This window comes from Crocuta crocuta, unplaced genomic scaffold, assembly GCF_008692635.1.
Source record: "Crocuta crocuta isolate KB4526 unplaced genomic scaffold, BGI_CrCroc_1.0 scaffold417, whole genome shotgun sequence".
NCBI classification, from domain to species: domain Eukaryota; kingdom Metazoa; phylum Chordata; class Mammalia; order Carnivora; family Hyaenidae; genus Crocuta; species Crocuta crocuta.
The window spans coordinates 2,086,524-2,107,707 of NW_027536463.1; the positions used below are offsets into that span (position 1 = coordinate 2,086,524).

General features: G+C 37.2%; 1 non-coding gene across 1 annotated transcript; it reads right to left on the reverse strand.

Annotated features, from left to right (window-relative positions):
• Nucleotides 1-925: 925 nt before the first annotated feature.
• LOC144218599 (U6 spliceosomal RNA) lies at nt 926-1,032 on the reverse strand. The gene has a single exon (XR_013331202.1). It is a non-coding gene; the product is annotated as a U6 spliceosomal RNA (small nuclear RNA).
• Between the last annotated feature and the right edge of the window lie 20,152 nt (nt 1,033-21,184).

Below are 21,184 nucleotides of genomic sequence, written 5' to 3' on the forward strand. Positions count from 1 at the left end.
TGTTCATTGGAGACCATGGTGGGGGAAAAAAATCATCCTAAGAGTGACTGAAAAGTCAAATTTCAGGGTTGGAAAGTAAATTTTCAGGGAAGAACTGAGAGGCAAATGGGGGCCACAGTTCTAGGAAATTTGAAAAGGAAGTCAAGAGGCAAAAACATTCAGATGGGTTTGATATAGGACTGTTACTTAGGGTAATGGGCTGAAAAGGAAAGAAAATATATTTTAAAACAGAGGTGAGGGGGGGAATGAAATAGGAGGTACTATCTGAGATGATATATGAATGGAAGGCACTCAAACTCTGAAGAATATATTAGTTTTAGAACAAGAAAGATCTTTCAGCAAAGTAGAATTAAAAATGACAGGAATAAAAACAGATGCCAGGAGATTAATTTAGAGATTGAGAGAGGGACAAAATTTTAAATATTACAAATATCAGGATTCTTTTAAAATAAAAACCTATTTAATATTATTAAAATATTCAATATTAATAGTAAAAATTCTCAAATGCAAGAAAAAGTAAAAATCTAATACAAATAAGGACACAAACATGTATCTTCTCCTCTCTCCTTCTGCAAGTAGAACCAAGTGTTTTTTTTTTAATCAGTATAATTTATTGTCAAATTGGCTTACCTACAACACCCAGTGCTCATCCCAAGTGCCCTCCTCAATGCCCATCACCCATTTTGCCCTCTGCCCCAGCCCCTCATCCACCCTCAGGTTGTTCTCTGTATTTAACAGTCTCTTGTGGTTTGCCTCCCTTCCTGTCTGTTTGTAACTATTTCTCCCCTTCCCTTCCCCCAGGGTCTTCTGTTAAGTTTCTCAAGATCCACATATGAGTGCAAGTATGATATCCGTCCTTCTCTGACTTATTTCACTCAGCATAATACCTTCCATTTCCATCCAGTTGCTGCAAATGGCATGCTGATAAAATATGGAGCACTTCACAAATTTGTGTGTCATCCTTGCTCAGGGACCATGCTAATCCTCTCTGTATTGTTCCAATTTTAGCATATGCACTACCTAAGCGAGCACAGTAGACCCAACTTAGTACATCCTATTATCCTTCATGCACTGGGAAGATCAAAAGTGTTAATTATGCTTTAGGGTTCATCTCTGTTCTTTCTTTCCATTTTTAATCCTGAGCTGTTTAACTCCCCTGTTTTTCAAATAGTCATCTACACCACTGAGTTTTCACATTTTCTAAACATCTCCCCAAAATAACTTGTTTCTTTACACTGGGCTTAAGTTACATCAAGGCAAGAGCCACATTCCACTCATCTTGAAAATTCCACAACAGAAATACAGAACTTTAAACATGGTAGATCAGCCCAATCCATTAGAGCCTTCTGTGATGATGGGACTATTTCTCTGTACCATCGAATATAGTAGCTACTTGCTACTGTGGCTATGAAGCACATGAAATACAAAGCTAAAGAATTGGATTCTTAATTGTTATTAAAATTAAAATGTGGTAGTGTCTACTGTATTTAACAGTACAATTGTACACAATTTTTATAGTGTTTTGATAAATTTTTAGTTGGCTTTTTTTTTTTTCTTTTCTTTTTAAAGTTGTCCTTCAGGGCTCCCAGTAGATTACAGGGAGCAAATTGGAGGAGAGAATAAAGGAGTGAGAAAAAGTTCAATCAGATAAAGGAATCCCAAAGAAACAGTGTTATATGTGGTCACATAATCCTAATTTCTCAACTGATGTTCACAAGAAGACTGAATCATCTCAGGAATGGATCAGTACCAGGAGCACTGTATAAGCCCAAGTTTAATTTTCAGAACAATTCCAAGAGACAGAAAATTTTATTTTTCTTAAAAAATCAGAAATTTAAGCATCTTAAAAAAAAAGTTTGCTAAATGGTAAAACTAGAACTTAACCCGTCAGCGCCAAAACCCATGATCTTTGCTCTCACCATGATGCCTAATACTTAAATCATACTCCTCACACTCAGAACTCTAAGAATATACATACATAACATACTTTGAAAAAAATTCTCAATAGCTAAAATTTGAAGCAAATCATTACAGTATGTAAAGGGATAACTCTTCAGCTAATTCAAAAACATTCATTCTTCAAATGACTTATGGTCTAATGATTCTGGGCAGACAAAATGATACCATATTCATTTTAGGAAGTCAGTACAGATGTGGTAAAACATTCAAACACTGAATTTTTCTCGTATGAAGAGTACGTTAAATCTGATATTAACATAGCACTTTTTTTAATTTGCCACATTTTAAGAGGAAAAACAATATCACTCGGAGATGAACTGTTTTCCATTACCTCCAAAGAATAAAAGTATAAAACTTATTCTTACCTTTTTTTTGTTGCCAATGCATATTCCTGTTATCCTTCATGACAAACTTCTCTACAACTTCTTCATTTTTTAGGTCCCAAATGATGTATCAAAGTATATATAATTCTTTTCAAAGCATACTTAATATTTAGTGAAGAAATACATTGAAACTATATTTTCAATGTTTCCCGAGATTCAAAGAAATGTGAGGTCTTTAAGACGTGGTGCTATGGTCAAAAGGATGCACTTACTGCCTCCCAATGTCTATAAATATGCTCTGGTTTCTTAAAAGATGCACAAAATAAAACTTTATTGGTTGTTATTAGTAATCTGATTTTATTAAATGTTACCTTTGCTAAGAAGGGAAGCCAACTACTTAAATATTTTTCAAATATTATACTTTGTATACTAGGATTTTTATTTTCCTCCAACAGTCTTTCTAATTCTTTTTACTGTCGTTCCATATTCTCTTTCTGAATTATGATCATGTATTCTATTCTGGTTGAAATACCCCTCATTTTCCTCTAAAATGTGGCTGGTCAACAAAATCATGAAAGAGTAAACATGTGAGGCAAGCTCAACCTCTTTCATCTGTGACTTTTCTTTTAAAGTTCCCCTTGGCTTTACTAAACTGTGGGTTGTTATGGCTGTCATTGTCTTAGCTAAACTTAGACCCCAATTTAGATAATCATAGGATAAAACCCAAAGTGACGTACTGTTTCAAAAAAAAATACTGATACCCCTTCATATGGACAAGGGTGGCAGAGACACACTGCATTTAACATTCAGCCAGTTGTCTCAGAATCGGACTCTGTTATTTCAGTTGTCAGTGTAAATGTAACTATAGAGAAGCAACTCAAGAACAATTAAAAAAAAAAAAAAGCACCCTGTTTTGGAGTTTCCTCAAGCAAAAATGCCTTATTAGGAAAAAATCCTTTTACAAAATACAGCAATATAATCAAGAATGTATGACGTGTAATTATCTAAAAGAATCATGTTGTAGAATTTAGCATTCTTCATCCCAGCCCAACATATTTGATTCAATTCACATTTCTTGAATGAAATTAAAGAATTGTGTAAGCAATTTATCTTAATAAAGCAGGCCACATACTAGTCCTCATTCCTGCTTCAAAGATAAACAAAAGCAAATGACAGAAGGGTCTGAACATCCCATGGGCTTGAAGCAATCCTTTCCAGTTGGAAATCCCCTAGATGATTGCTCACACTTCCCGGTAGGTACACACTACAAACCATTAGGAATAAACAAATTATGTAAAAATAGAATTTATATGGATTTTATCATTGCAATCATAGATGCAGCATTTTCTTAATAAGTTTACACTAAAGGACTAGAAAATTAAAGTATTGGGTGTAATTCCACACAACTCACTGACCCATCATGCAAAAACTGACCTGCATCTTTCAACACAGTACCTTCTCTGGCTCGCTAATTACTCAGCTTCTAGGCAATCCTCGACTGAGTCATTAGCAATCACTTCCTGCTCTTAATGACCCTATGGGATAGGAAATGTAAATTCCGAGAAACTCAACTGCTATTTAGCACAGCTTTAGAGACTGTGTGAGCTCTACAATACACATGCACCTTGGACAGTATAGGTGCCCTCCAGCACACTGGTGCACCCACATCCCACCTGCTTTGGGAATCGGCTATTACTGCCTCATGGTTGCCACTTGCTTGGGAAACTACCCTTCCAAGTTTGACCTGCACAGGTTAACAAGGTGTGAGCCTCTTGCCTCAAAGATGTAGCTATGGTATAATTTGAGTTCCTGAGATTCCCCCACCATCACAGTCAAGGCTTTTTCCTTTGCTTTTTCCTGCTTCTCCCTCTCATGTGGGTCTGATATCACTTTCCAAACAAATCACATTCGCTAAATCCCCATCACACATTCTGCTTCCAAGGAACTCTCATCTAAGACATATAGGTATCATTAAAACATCAAACTGGATATAAAAAAAAGAAAGGCAGATTGAATATATGACATCAAAAAACATTGGGAAAAGAAGATTTTACCAGCACAATTTTTAAATGAAGCTGCCACACGGAATATGATCTGCAATTCAATTTACCACTTATTTTCTACGTATTTGGGTCCATTCTTTATTTTTAAAATGGAAATTATAAATGTACTTATAGTGTTATAAGAAGGTATAAATGTATAGTTGCAATGTATTATTTAGATACTGGAAGTTGACAAAAATGTTTCCCTACCTTCTCTTTAAACAGTTTTCTTAACAAGAGAAAACAAAACCTTTAATTTTTTTTTTAACACTTATTCATTTTTCAGAGAGAGACAGAGCATGAGTGATGGAGGGACAGAGAGAGGGAGACAGAGAATCTAACACAGGCCCCAGGCTCCAAGCTGTCAGCACAGAGCCCAACGCAGGGCTCAAACCCAAGGACCGCAAGATCATGACCTGAGCCAAAGTCAGACGCTTAACCAACTGAGCCACACAGGTGTCCCTCAAACACTCTCTAAACATGTCTACCAATTTGTCAAGTTTTTCTTCCTTTCCTTTTCTTCTTTCTTCACAGTATTGAGACCTAGGAAGGACTCTATTTTAATGTTAATGATGCTCAATAACTATAATTGCCAGTGTCTTAAAAATCAGTGTTTTCCTCAGAACACTTTCTTAATCTTTATTTGAGAGGAGGGGTGGTTGGCAGAGAGAGAAGGAGACACAGAATCCGAAACAGGCTCCAGGCTCTGAGCTGTCAGCACAGAGTTCATTGTGGGGCTCAAATTCACAAACTATGAGATGATAACTTGAGGTGAAGTCGAGGCTTAATGGACTGAGCCACCCAGACACCCCTTCTCAGAACAATTTTAATGGGACATTCCCCAATTGTGTTTAGATTGAATATTCCAAGGCAGGGACTTTTGTATCCTTAGTGCCATTCACAGTGACTGACACATAGTCAGCATATATTATCTGTTGGTTCAGTTTGGAGTTCTGCTTAGAGCATTAGAACCACATAGGAGTGTCGGTGTTCATAATGACTAAGGCTGTGAGCTTTGGTATCTGACAAAAGCAGAAGTCTCTTAGTAGCTATGCAAACGTGTTGCATATGGTCTTGACATCTTTATAATCTTTATTAATCAATATAACAGCATTCATCCCATAGCTTCTATGGGAATCTAATGAGGTAACAGTTAACATGGTAAATGCTAAATAAATACAATTGATAGGAATAGTCATATAGCCTGAAATTTAGACTCCGTATAAAAACCTAGTGATAAGAGGGCACCTGGGTGGCTTAGTCGGTTAAACGTCTGACTTTCGCTTAGGTCATGATCTCGCGGTTCGTGGGTTCGAGCCCCGCGTCGGGCTCTGTGCTGACTGCCAGCTCAGAGCCTGGAGCCTGTTTCTGTCTGTGACTCCCTCTCTCTATGACCCTCCCCTGCTCACGCTGTCTCTCTCTCTCTCTTCTAGAAATAAATAAAAAAAAAAAACTTAAAAAAAAAAAAAAACCTAGTGATAAGGGTTTCTAATAGTGAATTCATGGTCACTTAAATAATACATTTGAAACAGCGTATGGTTGTTGCTATTATTTTCCTAATGGTTATAAGTTGACCATCAAAAGACAGTTTTCAGAATTATGAAGACAGAATTTTTCCAAGAATTCTCAACAACTGACAGCAAATCGTCAAAGGATAGCTGAGAGCCAGCATTAATACCATCTTGTTTGATTATCCAAGACACCAAGATTCAATAAAACTAGTTCCTAGGAGAATGATTTGATCAAAGGATAGATTATAAATTTGACCAATATGGAAATAATTATGTGTGAGTTTTAGACATTGTTCTTATTGCTGCTATTTAACTGGACTACCAACACATTCTTTTGGTATCAAGTTTACCTCATGCTCTTCATGCAAATGAGAAATGGTAATTAGCACAAGGAATCTTTTTTAAAGTGATAATTTCTTAAGTATGTCTCAAGAGAATTTACACTGGAAAGTTGAGTTTAGTACTTGGATGTAAAACTGACCATGTTTTAAGGTATAAAGTGTATAGCTGAGGTTGAATCATACCAATGGCAAAAGCAAACAAAAAAACCCCACCACACCCCCCTACCTCCCCCCCAAAGACAGTAAAACTGTAAATGCTCCCAAAATGGAATAACCAGGAAAAATAAAAATATAAAAACATAAAACACCAGTACCTGAAAGATATGCCAGACTACTAGAAATTGTTTAATTCCATTGAAAATTATCAGATATGATTTTATGCACTCTTCAAAAAATTTCTTGGTCTTTTTTTTTTTTAGTTTATTTATCTTGAGAGAGAGGGAATCAGAGAGAAAAAGAGAATCTCAAGCAGGTTCTGTGCTGTCAGCACAGAGCCTGACATGGGGCTTGATCTCAAGAATCAGGAGATCATGATCTGAGCCAAAATCTAGAGTCAGATGTTTAACCAACGGAGCCAGCCAGGTGCCCCTCTTGGTCATTCTTTAATGGGCATTATACATCTACCCCTTTAGATTTATTATTTTGTCTTGTATGGGTTCATCCCAAAAGCCACAGTCAGACTCAACTACCTAACTAACCACTTAAAGATCTTGCCCTCTTCTCCACCCCCATGAACCTTCAGTTTGTTCTCGGTATTTAAGAGTCTCTTATGGCTTGCCTCCCTTCCTCTCCTTAACTATTTTTCCCCTGCCCCGCCCCCATGGTCCTCTATTAAGTTTCTCCTGTTCCACATAGGAGTGAAAATGATTAATTTCCTTTTAGATATTAGCCACAAAATAACTTACTCCCCTGATGAATTAGTTCATTTCCTTTTTTTTTTTTAATTTTTTTTTTAATGTTTTATTTACTTCTAGGAGAGAGAGAGAGACAGCATGAGCAGGGGAGGGTCAGAGAGAGAGGGAGTCACAGACTGAAACAGGCTCCAGGCTCTGAGCTGGCAGTCAGCACAGAGCCCGACGCAGGGCTCGAACCCACGAACCGCGAGATCATGACCTAAGCGAAAGTCGGACGCTTAACCGACTAAGCCACCCAGGCGCCCCTCATTTCCTTTTTTTTAAGGAACATACTGCATAACCCTTCATTCCAAAAAAGTACGGATGAAAGGAAAAGAGTATTAACTTTATCATGAAATGTATTCATGTTCCTATACACAGAGCAATTCTGATTCCCTGTTCCTTCAAAATTCAACCTGGGCAAAATTCATTAGGTTTCAAAGTTATGAATAAACCCCTATGGGTGGTGGACACTCTGGGCCCAAGGTTCTGGAAAGAGAGAGAAAAGATATCAAAGAAAGATGTTGGACTCTTAAAATTTTACAGGCAGATAATAGGCTGATAAAAATACTAAGCTGATAACACAGGATATGCTTGAAGGCAAAGAAGAATTCCTCTAAAGGTGTGGTCTTGTGGTTTGAGTACAGAGAACACGTACTCACCCAATAATTTTATTTTAAATGACACATAGCATATTGGAGATGTCCAGTATCCTTAGTCATGAAGCAAATGCAAATTAAAACTCACAATGAGATACAATGGCCACCAAAAGGTCTATAATTAAAAAGTGAGAAACTAAGAGCTAGCATTGGTAAGGATGTTGAGCAATTTAAGTTTTCACATATTGCGGGGGGAGCATAAAACAATTTGTCTCTTCCTTGTAAATTTAACTATGTATTTACCCTACAACCACAGCTCCCTCTTCTAGGTTATCAGCCCCCCAAAATGAAAACCTGTGCTTCCCAGAAAGTTATGTACTCAAATATTCATAGCAGCTGTATTTAAAATAGTGCCTAAATGGATGACCTAAATATACATCAACTGGAATGCTAGAACATATTTTGTATCTCCCATTCAAAGGAACATTACTCAACAAAGTTGAAGAATGGAATACCAACACATATATCGCTAATTCTCTAAAGCATGATGCCAAATAAGAGAAATCATATCTAAGGGAATATATACTCTGTAAATCCATTCTATGAATTCAAGAAAGGCAAAACTCTTACGATTGACAAGAAAAAAATATCAGTGTCTGCCAGAGTTCAGTGGGTGGATCAAGGATACTGAAGGCAAAGGGATTCAAGGGAAGATCTAGAACTGATAAGTATGTTTGGAGTCATGACTCTGATGGTAGTGATAGGACTGAAACTTTAATCCTAATTCATGAAATTGTAAGCCTTAATTGGTGAGTTTTGTTATATGTTAATCAGACTTCAATGATTAAAAAACTCAAATTACCACCAAAATTTTTAGTGTAATTATCTGGATAATAATGCTCTCACTAGCTTGAATCCTAATCCTTTTTCCCTTAGAGGAAGAGAACTGAATACATTATAGCTAGAAAGCTCAAAATTGTCCCTTAAAATATAAATATGTTCACTGTATTATTTTCCTCACCTTAGTATTACCGACTTAGCTTCTCTTCTGTTCAAAGTAAGGTTTGCAGTATAGGAGGATTAGGAGGAACTTAACTGAGGACCATGGGGGAGAAGAAGGGGGGAAATGGTGGGGGAAAGGGAGAGAGGCAAACCATGAGAGACTCTTGAATGCTGAGAGACAAACTGAGGACTGATGGATGTGGGGGAGAGGGGGGAGATGGGCATGGAGGAGGGCACTTGTGGGGATGAGCACTGGGTGTTATATGGAAACCAATTTGACAATAAACTATTTGTAAAATAAATAAAATAAAAAATTAAAAAAAAAAAAAACAAAGTAAGGTTTGCAGCAGATGAATCTATGATAGGAGGGAAACCAGTTCCAGTTATTGTAATGATATAAATGAGAGATTATGAGTCACATGTTGGACAACAGTAGTTGGAATGGAAAGGCCCGTTTTGACTCAAAAAGAAGTATACTGAGGTAAAATTAGCAGAAACTTTAGTTTTCTTATGTGGAACTGTGGTATAAGGAAGAAGTTTGAGACAAATCCCAAATTTCTGCTTCATTAAGTTGGTAGGTAGTAATAACATTCACCAAGTCAGAGAGCAGGAAAGAACATGCTAATCTGAAGAGTAAAATGATGGATTTGATTTTAGTCAGTCTTTGAGGAATTAAGGGGGGTATCTATTTAGAACTTTCTACAAACGACTTGCATATAACAGTCTGAAGCTAACAGCAAAGGTCAAGGATAAGGATAGAAATTTGGGATTATACAAGGAAATATTGAGAGGGATGTAGTCACTCAAAAGAATATGCTGAGTGAAAAGAATAAGGTGTTGAAGTTGGATCTCTGGTTAAGACCAGTGTGAAAGAGGCACAAAGAAAAAGTGAGCTCCATATAGGGCAGAGAAAAAGGAAATGATTGGGAAGGTAGAGGCACACCAGGAAAGGTCGATGTACATGGAGGAGAGATTTTTTAAGAGTGCATTGAGAAGGTTAGTTCCTATTACAAATACACATTCCCCCAATCTCAGTAGCTTAAGCTCTGTCCATGTTATACTTTTTTCCCCTAGGTTGTGGGAGGAACATGGTACTCTCTAACAGTCATTCAAGGATTAAGGCTTCCTCCATCTTTGATGTTCCTGAGGAACACTTAGAAGAGGTCACAAATGCAAGATTATGGAAAATTTCACATCTACTTTAACAATTTTGCTCTGGAAGTGATACATAACCTTCTACCTAATTTAACGGGTTTAAGCTAGTCAAAGTAGTCATCCAGAGCTGAGGAGCTGGGAAATAGAGTCTAGCTCTGTCCCATATAATGGGGAGCACGAAAAATTACTGCCTGAAGAAACCAGAGTCCAATGTCAAGGTAGCCGGCATATCCAGTAAGGAGAAGACCTGCAAAATAAACTATATGAGAGAAGGAGAGAGAGACAGACAAAAAGAGAGGGATCATTCATAGAGCATTACCTGGAAGACATGGTTGGAAGGGGGATGAAACATAAAATGGATAAAGTTCCACTGAGACAAGTTTACCAAAGTAATAAAAACATCATTTAAAAAAGTATTTTTCACATCCCTCCCGGGCAGATGGCTGGATGAACAGAATAGGTTTTCTGTTTTTTGTCTTTCTAATTTCTTTTTCCCAGTTATCTGGGAAAATTAATCATCCTGTCTTATGATTTGAATGGAGTATAAACAGCTTCTAAGACAGGGCCCCTGGAAACCACAAACACATATTCCTGTAGCCTTTGACATTTCTCTCTCAAAAACATGTCCTTTTCTGTCAATTTCTAGGGTTTACAGGGTTAGAGACAAGACCATTATGCTTAGAATGCAGAAAGGGAAATTCATTTCCAACTGTTAATAACCAGAAGTTATTTCTATCAATTGATATGAACAGTACACAAGCTATTAGAAAGACACAGAAATCTCTTGGCAGAGGGGCACCTGGGGGCTCAGTCAGGTAAGCATCCGACTTTGGCTCAAGTAATGATCTCACCATTTGTCAGTTGGAGCCCTGTGTTGGGCTCTGTGCTGAAGCTCAGAGCCTGGACCCTGATATGGATTCTGTGTCTCCCTCTCTCTCCCTGTCCCTCCGCCACTCGCACTCTGTCTCTGTCTCTCTCAAAAATAAACATTAAAAAAAAATTTCCCATAGCATCTCAGAATAATGAGAAAATTCACTTGGACCTTAGGAACCACATTAATTGTTGTTCTGTGGGTAAACATGGTCAGATATTTTTCCTTTCATGTGATGCAAAAGAACTAAATGGAAGAAGTTGTTTTACACATGAGGCTCTAATAAAACAGAACAGATCCTGGAAAGGAGTGCATAGCCATATACACCTCCCAGAGACTTCTCTGAGATAGCTTACTCTACGAGCAAAGCTAAAACAAGGTTGAATGGACAGTTATACATAAGTCTAACAAAAGTAAGCACTTAATGGATGTTCTCTTTAGATCCCTGGAGATTTTGGGATGAGCTGGAGAGAAACAAGTTCCTTTCTAGTCCCAGGGAAAGTATTTTTATATAAATACCAACTTAATCATAATTAAAATTTGCTTCTTTTTAAAAGTATTCCCTTAGTCAATGTAAACTATAACAAAAGTAAAATTTTATTGAGGAAATGGCTTGAATATTTATAAAAACGCTTAATAAATTACATATTTTGTCTGCCAAAATCCCTTTTCATGGTTATTTACTTGCCTTTCTATGCAAGAAAGTCTAACATTTACCCTTGGCATATATCCTGCAAAGTCATTTTTTCTTAAGTCATGTGGCCCAGATGACGTAGTTTAAGACATTTATAATAGTTACATTAAATTTTAAAATGCTCTTTTGAGTCAGAATGACACAAGAAACCAATATCACCAGCAGTTGGTGAAATTTAACAGATGGCTGTCACTTGTTTCTACATTATTCTATTTTTGTTCCCTTCCTTTTGCTTAAAATTTTTTAAAATGTATTTCTTTAGAGTAACAGAATCCACAGTTTAGAGCAAAATGACATATAATCAACTCTTAGGCTTCGTTCTCTTCCCCGGAGTGGGTAAAAGTGATCTGAACTGGAAAATTAGAATGGAAGGGACATCTTTAAGCAAGTTCTCCTAGAAGGCTTTCCAAGGTGGGGGAAGAAAAGACTCTTTCTTTCCATTACAAGGGTGGCTTTACAGTTTTTCTGAGGCTACAAGCCTAGCAAGATTTACTTTATTTCAATAGAAATAACATTCATTCTTCATCAAAGAAAGGCAAAGGGAAATACAAAACGCTGAGCAAAATCTGCATGCAATCTTTTTGCTTCTCTGAAAGTAAATATTTATATCATTATAAAGCATGCTACAAAATCCTGTAGCTGAAATAAGAGAATCTGAATGGCATCTTTTTTTCTAACTGCATAAACAGCTGGCTCTTGGACAGAAGCTTGGCTCAAATACTTTACTTTCCTGGACACCATGTTTACCTTGAATGATTCAGGAATTTGCAGTGTGCGATAACATCTGTTACCAAGGTATGTGGAATGCATCTACTCTAATTGCTCTTCCAACAAGGGAACCAGGCACTTTTTCTAGAATAGAAAAAACACAATTTTTGAAAAGCTGCATGACATAATGACATCCTGCATAAGAGCTGAATAGACTAGTGAACAAATTGTTGACTTATAGTTGTTGGTTGTAAAGCTAAAAGTCAGTGACTTAAAGAGTTTCTGAATAGCAGAAATACTTTAAAGTCAAAATTAAGTTTTTGTTCTATTAACATTTATTAATGCTAACACTGTAGCGTGTTCAGTCTAGTGAGCTAGAATAAAGGCAATTTGGGTCTTCATGGTTCTTTAAGTCCTACATTGAAATTTAATGAGATTTGAGCTCAAATTGCAGCTACTTCATAGTTTGCCTTCTTTTTCCAGTAGCATTCTCTTTTTTGACCGCATGATTAATGCTTTTACATTTTCTAGTTGCTCTCTAGACCTGTAACAGCCATACTGGGGATTCCAGTCCTGCTTATCACACCCCAGCAATTTCTGAATGCGTTCTGATACCTCAAATCTCCATCTCCACTTCCCATTCACCAACCGTCTCTGAGCAAGAAATTCCTATGCATTCATCAAATCAGAGACTGATAGTGGAAATGTAAGTTAACGAGAAAAGTATGGCTAGCACTGGAGGAAATGAGGGCTTATCACAGTAACAACAGGGAGTACGGAGAGGGAATAAAAGGGAAGATGAGGGAGATTATAGATAATTGGACAGAATCCAGTAAAGTGTTTTAAGCAGGGACATATCAGACTGACCTACAGCTTAGAAAGATCATTTTGTCAGCTATGTGAAGAATGGTTCAGACTGAGACAAAACAAAAAGGAAGGAAAAGAGAATTTCATAGCAGTGATCCTTGTGAGAAATCAAAGGGCCTAAAAAGTGGTATTAACAGTGGTGAGGAGGAAAACTGGAATGATTCAGAGACATTGAAAATACAATGATTAATGTCACTAATTTGGAAATAATGGTATTATAATTGTGTATATGGACAAAATATCTGTATAAAAGAAAATTGATTAAGACTCTTATTTCCTTAGCAAGTAACTTTCAAGGGATTAGGAAATTGACTTCTTAAAAATCAAGGGGTCCCCAGGGGACTCAGTTGGTTAAGTGCCCAACCTTTGTTCAAGTCTTGATCTCATAGTTTGGGAGATCAAGCCCCACACTGGGCTCTATGCTGACAGCATCAAGCCTGCTTGGGATCCTTTCTCCCTATCTATTCTGCCCCTACCCTGCTCTGCTTGTGCTTGCTCTCTCTCTCACAAAACAAATAAATAATTAAAAAAAGAAAAAGCAAAGAAAAGTCAAGGAGGACTTGTTTAACTTTGAGGATCCAAATTTGAATATTTTTTTTCTAATTAACAAAAAATTCTCAAAGAAATCAATTCCCTTATCAGGAAGCTGAAGCTCAGAGATAGAACTTTAGGTTATATTCCAGTTTACTTGTTTTCTCTTCAGTTGGGTCAGATGTGCTGTTAAACTCATGCACTGATTTTTTAATTTCAGACATTGCATTTTTTAGTTCTTGAATTTCTCTTCTTTTTGAGCAAAATCACATACAGCAACTTAGTTCTATTTTTTACATTCAGTCACTATTTCACAGCCTTTACACAGGTCAAAATTTTACTATGATGTTTTCAACTTCCATTGGATCATTAGGAAGCCACTGTGACCTCTGAAGCTCAGGGTCATTAGGAATGTAGGATGAGTAGGAGACTCCCTCACAGGTGAAAAAGCATTAGACAGTTGTAGTTTGGAATCAAAGAGGTTGCAAATTTGATAATAAGGAGAATAATAAAAAAGGTGAAGTCTAAAAAGTTAAGTCCAAGGCTAAATGTAAACCATGTACCACTAGGCAAAATTGGGGGATATCTCTAGGCAAGGTTAAAGTGACTGAAAAGTTGACATTGGCAAGGGCAACAAGAACGTTCAACTCTAATATCTCCATAAATTGCCCCAGGGAGTTAAGTCCTATAAGTAAAGAACAGAATCAAGAATTCCAAGGTCTAGCTCTTTCGGGAGCATATTGCAACTTGATCACTTATCACGCTAATTGAGACACCAATATTTCTCTTAATTATGACCACCACAATTGCCTTTTAGATAACTACTCTCTTGTCCTGCTACAGGACATAGTGCACAAATATCCTTTAAAATATAGGTGAGATCTATCCACATCCTGGCTCAAAACCATCCAACAATTTACCACAATGACAAAGGAATCGGAACTCTACCTCACAGCCTATAAGGATCCTGCATAACATGTCCCTTGCCTACTTCCACTATTCTTTATCTCATCTCACTCAATGTGCTCTAGCCACGTTTCATTTCTTCTTTCCATGAGCATTTGCATCAGTCTTAGAACCTGGGTCTTACTGCTCTTTTTTCCCTAGACAGAGATGTGGCTTGATTTCTTAGGAGAGGTCTTTCTTGACCTCATCTAACATAATTTCCATTCCTTAGCCCGGCTTTATACATTTATACATAGCCACTTTATACATTTACCCTTATTTCATTTTTCTTAGGTCATGACCTGAGCCACGTTTGGTCACTTAACTGACTCAGCCACCCAGGTGCCCCTCTATTTGTTTATTCTTGGTTCCCTCACAAAGATGTATAATGAGCAGGAAATTTATTGAATCTATTGGTGTCTCTCAGAGGCATTGAAGATTGCCTAGAAAATAAGAAGTGTTCAATATCTATTTGTTGAATTAGCAAAGGAATGAGAAAAACAGATACGTGAATTTGATCCAACTCAGGGAAGGAGACAGGGATGACCCTGGCCAAATCCTACTATCTCTGTGTTAGCTAAGGTCAGAGAACTAGATGGAAGTAAGAGTGAAAGAGAGCTCAAAAGTTGTCAGTTGGCCATGGCATCATGATTTCATTCCAGTTCCTAGATAGATGTTAGGGCCAAGGGTATAGATACACTTTCTTTTTAGTCATAGTTACTAAGGACTAGGGGCAAACTTGGGTTCCCCAGCTGTCAGAGTGAGCAGGGGGTTAGAGTACGAGGAAATATCCCTAAGTTTAGCTGTGAGAAAATGCTGATGGGGGAAGGAGATAAGCAAGAACCCTAACAGTTGTGAAAGCAGATTCCTTCTGATTCCCAGCATTATCCCTGCTCATTAGTATTGTAGGTGTTTTCACAACTTCATTAATGACAAAGAAGCACTTCCAATAGTTCTCTCATTCCTAGAAAATAAGAGCACATCCAAGGGAAAATAGACTCCTATGTTCTGGAAATGACAGGGAATTCGTCAAACCACAAGCTGGGGCTGCATATCTGATCAGCTGGAGAAGTGTGGCCTCTTTACTCACATTAACAAAGAAATACTCGAAAGATTTTGTTATACTAGAAACATACACATAATGTTTCAGGCTAGATTTATCTCCACTTTGGTGGGGGGGGGGTGATTTTTTTCCCCTAGTCTCAAGAGGTAAGAATGATTACTTATTATATAAGGGTAGGGCTTTTACCTTTAAGAAATAGGAGTTGTATGACTATTTCAAGCGGTCCATAGTTAGAAGACACTATCCTGCAAGCCCAGCTTTACTAAAGTTAGAAACCTGCTTGCGAATTCTGCCTCCAGGCTGTGTCATAAAACTGATCAAGCTTAACCCACTCAAGTGCATGCCCCTTAATGAAAGCAGTGAAGCTTAAGATAGCCTCCACCCCCGTTAAAAACGGTACTCATTGTTCTAAATATTTCTGTAGTGCTCAAGAGTGTCCCGTGGTCTCAATGAAGTTGCCCACCACGAATAACAGAAAAATAAAACACAAATACAGGCGGCTTTTTAAAAAGAAAGGCAGGAAGAAAGGAGGGAGGAGTGGGAAGAAGTGAAACAGGTGTAAATATTAGGAGCCAAGTCAATCCCACGGGCTCGGTCTTTTCTATCAACATCTGCAGAGGTGTAAAGTTACTGGAAATTTCTCACACTTTAGAAACACGTGCTGACGAAAGAGGTGAGTAAATAGTGGGAAAAGTGGAGCTTGGAAACCTGGGGGTTCACTGACGACTGAGTTCAACAGAGATCAGGGTTCACTCTTCCTCACCTTCACCAGCGTTAGCTCATAAACCTTTTCAAAGCTTAGTTTTTAGTTTCATTTTACTTCTCTATTTTTGGTTGCTGCTTTGTAGCTATCTCTTTATGTTTATTAAATGAATTTTATTATTTATATTTTTATTATTTTTATATTTTATATTATATTATTTCATATTTTTAAAATTTTCTTTTTTATTTCTATATTCACGCTTTTCCCAGTTCATGTTGAATGCTTAGTTTACTTGTTGATAGAATTCTTGGTATTCTTGTTTACTAACAACTATTTAAGCTAAAACATTCCTTCTATTTACTATTTTAACTCTGTCTCCCAAATTTTGACAAGGTATTATAAATAAGGTACATGATTTTCTAATCACTCAAACTTTTAATTGGATAGATTCCCAGTATCTCCACATAAATATTGGTTTATTATACATATCACTTTCTAAGAAGTTTATATTGGTATCTTCAACCTTAATTGTTGGTTTAGATCTATCTTTGGCAATTTTGTCTGTTACTTTATATAATTTGTTAAGTGCATACATGTTCACGTTGATTACATATCCTGACTCTTCCCCCCTCCCCACCCTCTTGAGCACTATATAAAACCTTTTACGGAATACTAATATAGCACAGTAGGTAAAAGCACAACTTTTAAAGCCAAACACCCTGAGTCTAAATCCTCCTATTTTCAATTAGCATATTTTTAAGAATTTTTTTCTGCCCATGATTAATCTAACTTAATTTCTCACATATCAAATTGCTAGGTGATCATGGAAAATTGTTTCACTTCAGACTTTCTGTATTCTTTATCTGTAACATGGGATATCAATGCTGCTCTCCAAAATTACTATAAATATTAAATGAGGGATCACAGATACAGGTTTACCTTGGTAGTTATTAAGTAAGACAGTCTCTACTCACCTATTCACCTGAAACATCCGATTCCACTATGTGACTTATAACTCCCTTTCAGGGGGAGAGCCTCTTAACCAGGATAATGGACAACACTTTCCTTTGAAACCTCTCCCCTGAACATGCTGCAATAACAGTTCTATGATTACATATCTTGCTCTCCTTAAGAGACAGAAAGATCTATAAAGAAAATCCCAATTCTTCCTTACATTTTTATCTTGAAAGGCTAGCAAACTGTCCATCAGATTCTTTAAGGGCATCCTTTTTTCCCTCTCTTTTAAAGAAATAAACAGTATGATTAATTTAGAATAGCATTAATGAAGAACTTTCTGCAGTAATGGAAATGTTCCAGGTCTGTGTTGCCCAATAGGATATCCAATAGCCACCTAAGGCTATTCAACACTTGAAATATAGTGATTTAAGAAATCAGTTTTATTTTTATTTAACTAATTTCAATTTAAATCCTCACATTTAGCAAGAGGCTACTGTATTAGACCCTTCAGGTCTTCAAACTTAAAGCTATAATTTGTGTAGCTTAGTAAACTCTCCAGGTTTACAAGCCCACGTCCTTACAATAACCTACAGGATATGACTGCCCCCAACCTCTAATCCCCTCTTCCCCCCACTTCCTTCGTTGCAGCCACGTTGGCCTCCCTGTTGTCATGCTCTCAACCCCAGATTCTTCAGTGATTATTCCTTGCTCAGAAAGTCTTCCCTCAGATATTTGTTCCCCACTCTCAATTCCCTCTGGTCTTTATTCAAATGACAGCTTCTGAATAAAGCCTGTGGCCACTGTATCAAAAATGTGTACCTTCTCTCTAATATAATATCCCTCTTCCCTCTTTATTTTTTCCTCTGTAGGACTTCAATGTCTGCTATACTCTATTTACATTGTTTATTGTCTATAACCATCAACTAGAATTGTGCTAAAGGGAACAAAGATCCTTTTTCTGCTTTGTTCATTACCATCTCCCCAGATGCTAAAATAATTCTTTACATGGTGAATGTTCCATTAGTGTTTGTTGAATAAGTCTACTGACAAGATTATGAAGAATGTTCAAAATCAGACACAATTGTACCTTAACACCACCTACTCCTTGAGTCTGTCCAAAATTTGTGGTCCCAATCCAAGGAGTTGAGCTTGCATGAATTTTTTACTTCCAAAACAAGTCTTCCAAAATGGCACGAACAAAATGAAACATAAAGAACAAAATGAGAGTACAGGGACACTGGTTTATGTTGCCCTAACCTATTATACTTAAAGAGTTGGCTTGTACTGAAACTTTTCTGTAGCCTTCTGGCAATGTAGAAGAGGAATTGAAATGAGTTTTGTTTTGTAGATGAACACTTGTTGTTCTCTAAGGGAACAATTTAGGGCCTATATTCTCTTGAATTGTACAGTTACTGCCTGCATGTCTTTCCAAGTGGTACATCTCTATCACTGTCCATGCATTCCAAGTTCCATGAACACTCAACCCTGAACACAGCCTTCAGAGTTCATGCTATAAAGTTGTGGTTTTTTTCCTTCCTGTGGCTGACTACTTCTTTCATCTTACTCCCAACCCTCCCCCCTCAACCCGCTCCAAAGTCAGGCTCATAGAGCACACGAAAAACATTAAGAATATTAAGATACATCCACTTCCCCTGCTATTGTTCTTATCCACCTGTTTAAGAAAATCTCAAATATGTGTTATTCAGAGTTTTCAATGATTCAGGCCTAATCGAGTATGGATTCTGTTACTGTCCTGGAAGGCTAATGTCCAGTTTAGCTCATTAAGACAAAATACCTGGTTTAGAGACTATATAGAACCCTTGAAATATATGCATGGAAGAAAAGAAAGATGGTATCCTGAACATTATCCAAATATTGCAGATATTCAACAAAATAAACAGAAAAGTTAAATATGAAGAGATCTGGTAGTGATTTACCACATCCATTACCTATAGTCTAAGAATATATTGTGCAAAGTAATCATGTCCAGTCCCAAAATGGACCTATGAACAAGTTAAGAAGTGACTAAATCCCAAGGACATGCTTATTTAAAACAGAAAAATCACCAAATGGCAATTCCTCACCTTGAGGTAGTTATTATTAGGAACCCAACAAGTATAATTATAAGAGGAAGAAATAGACAGAACCTCTTTGAAACCTTTCTATGCTCAGTGTAGTGCAGCATTGTGGACAAGAAGGATCTAACACACCCCCAGGACACCAAATTCCTGTCCTATCTTTTCACTCTAAACTATTCCAATTTAGGTAAATTTGCTCACATGCTTTTATTTCTCAGTTTTATGTTCTTGAAAATAAAGGGATTGAAAGTTCCTAAACTGTGGATGGCTGAATACATTTACAAAGCATTAAAAAATCTCAAATACTCTAACAATATATTAATTGGAATTTTAAAATTTACAGTTTATATAATTGACTAACCAATTATATAAAAAGGAGAATAAAGGACTAGTAATGCTATTGATATTATTNATGGACAAGAAGGATCTAACACACCCCCAGGACACCAAATTCCTATCTTTTCACTCTAAACTATTCCAATTTAGGTAAATTTGCTCACATGCTTTTATTTCTCAGTTTTATGTTCTTGAAAATAAAGGGATTGAAAGTTCCTAAACTGTGGATGGCTGAATACATTTACAAAGCATTAAAAAATCTCAAATACTCTAACAATATATTAATTGGAATTTTAAAATTTACAGTTTATATAATTGACTAACCAATTATATAAAAAGGAGAATAAAGGACTAGTAATGCTATTGATATTATTTTTATTTTATTTATCATAACATGTATTTGAATTACACATGCATGTGTGTACTGAAGATATACCATCCCAAGTTATGCCTCTCTAGCATATTGATTATTTTGAGCAAATGCAGGAAGAGGCTTTATCTGAACTCTCCTCATATGCCTAAGACCGACGCTCCTCAAGGAGCGCAGTTGTTACAGATTATCCTCCCTAGGGCTTTTCTTTTTGGGGGAGGATTGACTCATCACAGGAGAGGAGAGAAGAAAAATCAACACTGCACCCAGATAAACTTTGTCATAAACTAGCATATCACCCATTTATTTTTCTAAGCCCATTCATCTTTTTTTTAATGTTTATTTATTTTGAGAGACAGAGAGAGAGCACGCACATGCAAGTATGTGCATACTAGGGGGGAGGGGCAAAGGTAGAGAGGGAATCCCAAGCAGGCTTCAAGCTGTCAGCACAGAGCCCAACCTGGAGCTCAATCTCACCAACCATATCATGACCTGAGCCAAAATCGAAAGTCGGATTTAACTTAACAGACTGGGTGACCCAAGCAACCCAAAGGCCATTCATCTTTTTTTAAAAAGATCCTCCATGCACCCCTCAGAGGCCCACATGCCTTCCCCCCCCCTTTTTTTTAACTTTTTTTAAATGTTTTATTTATTTCTGAGAGAGAGAGAGAGAGAGAGGCAACATGAGCAATGAAGGGTCAGAGAGAGGGAATCACAAAATCTGAAGCAGGCTCCAGGCTCTGAGCTAGCTGTCAGCACAGAGCCCGACGTGGGGCTTGAACCCAATACCCTGAGATCATGACCTGAGCCGAAGTTGGATGCTTAACGGACTGAGCCACCCAGGTGCCTCTGCTCCCCTTTTTCTATTATGATGGTATTTCAGCCTGAAATCTAAGTCACCCTCTTCCAGGTTTAAGGGCTTTGATTGGGCCCACCTGGATAACCCAGCTCAGCTTCATCTCAACATCAACTAATTAGAAGCCTTATTCAATCTATAAGCGAAGTTCCCCTTTGCCATGTAGTTGAACACATTCCCAGGTTCTGGAGCTCACAGAGTTGTTCATTTTTCTCTGGGTATCACCCTGGCATACATGTTAATAAGCTTCTGTTTTTCTCTTCCTAATCTTTCATTACAGGAGTCTCAGCTAAGAACTTAAAGTAGAGGGAAATTTACTGTTTCCCCATAGTACACGTACACACAGCTCATATATATCTATTTCCAGAAACATGTGAATG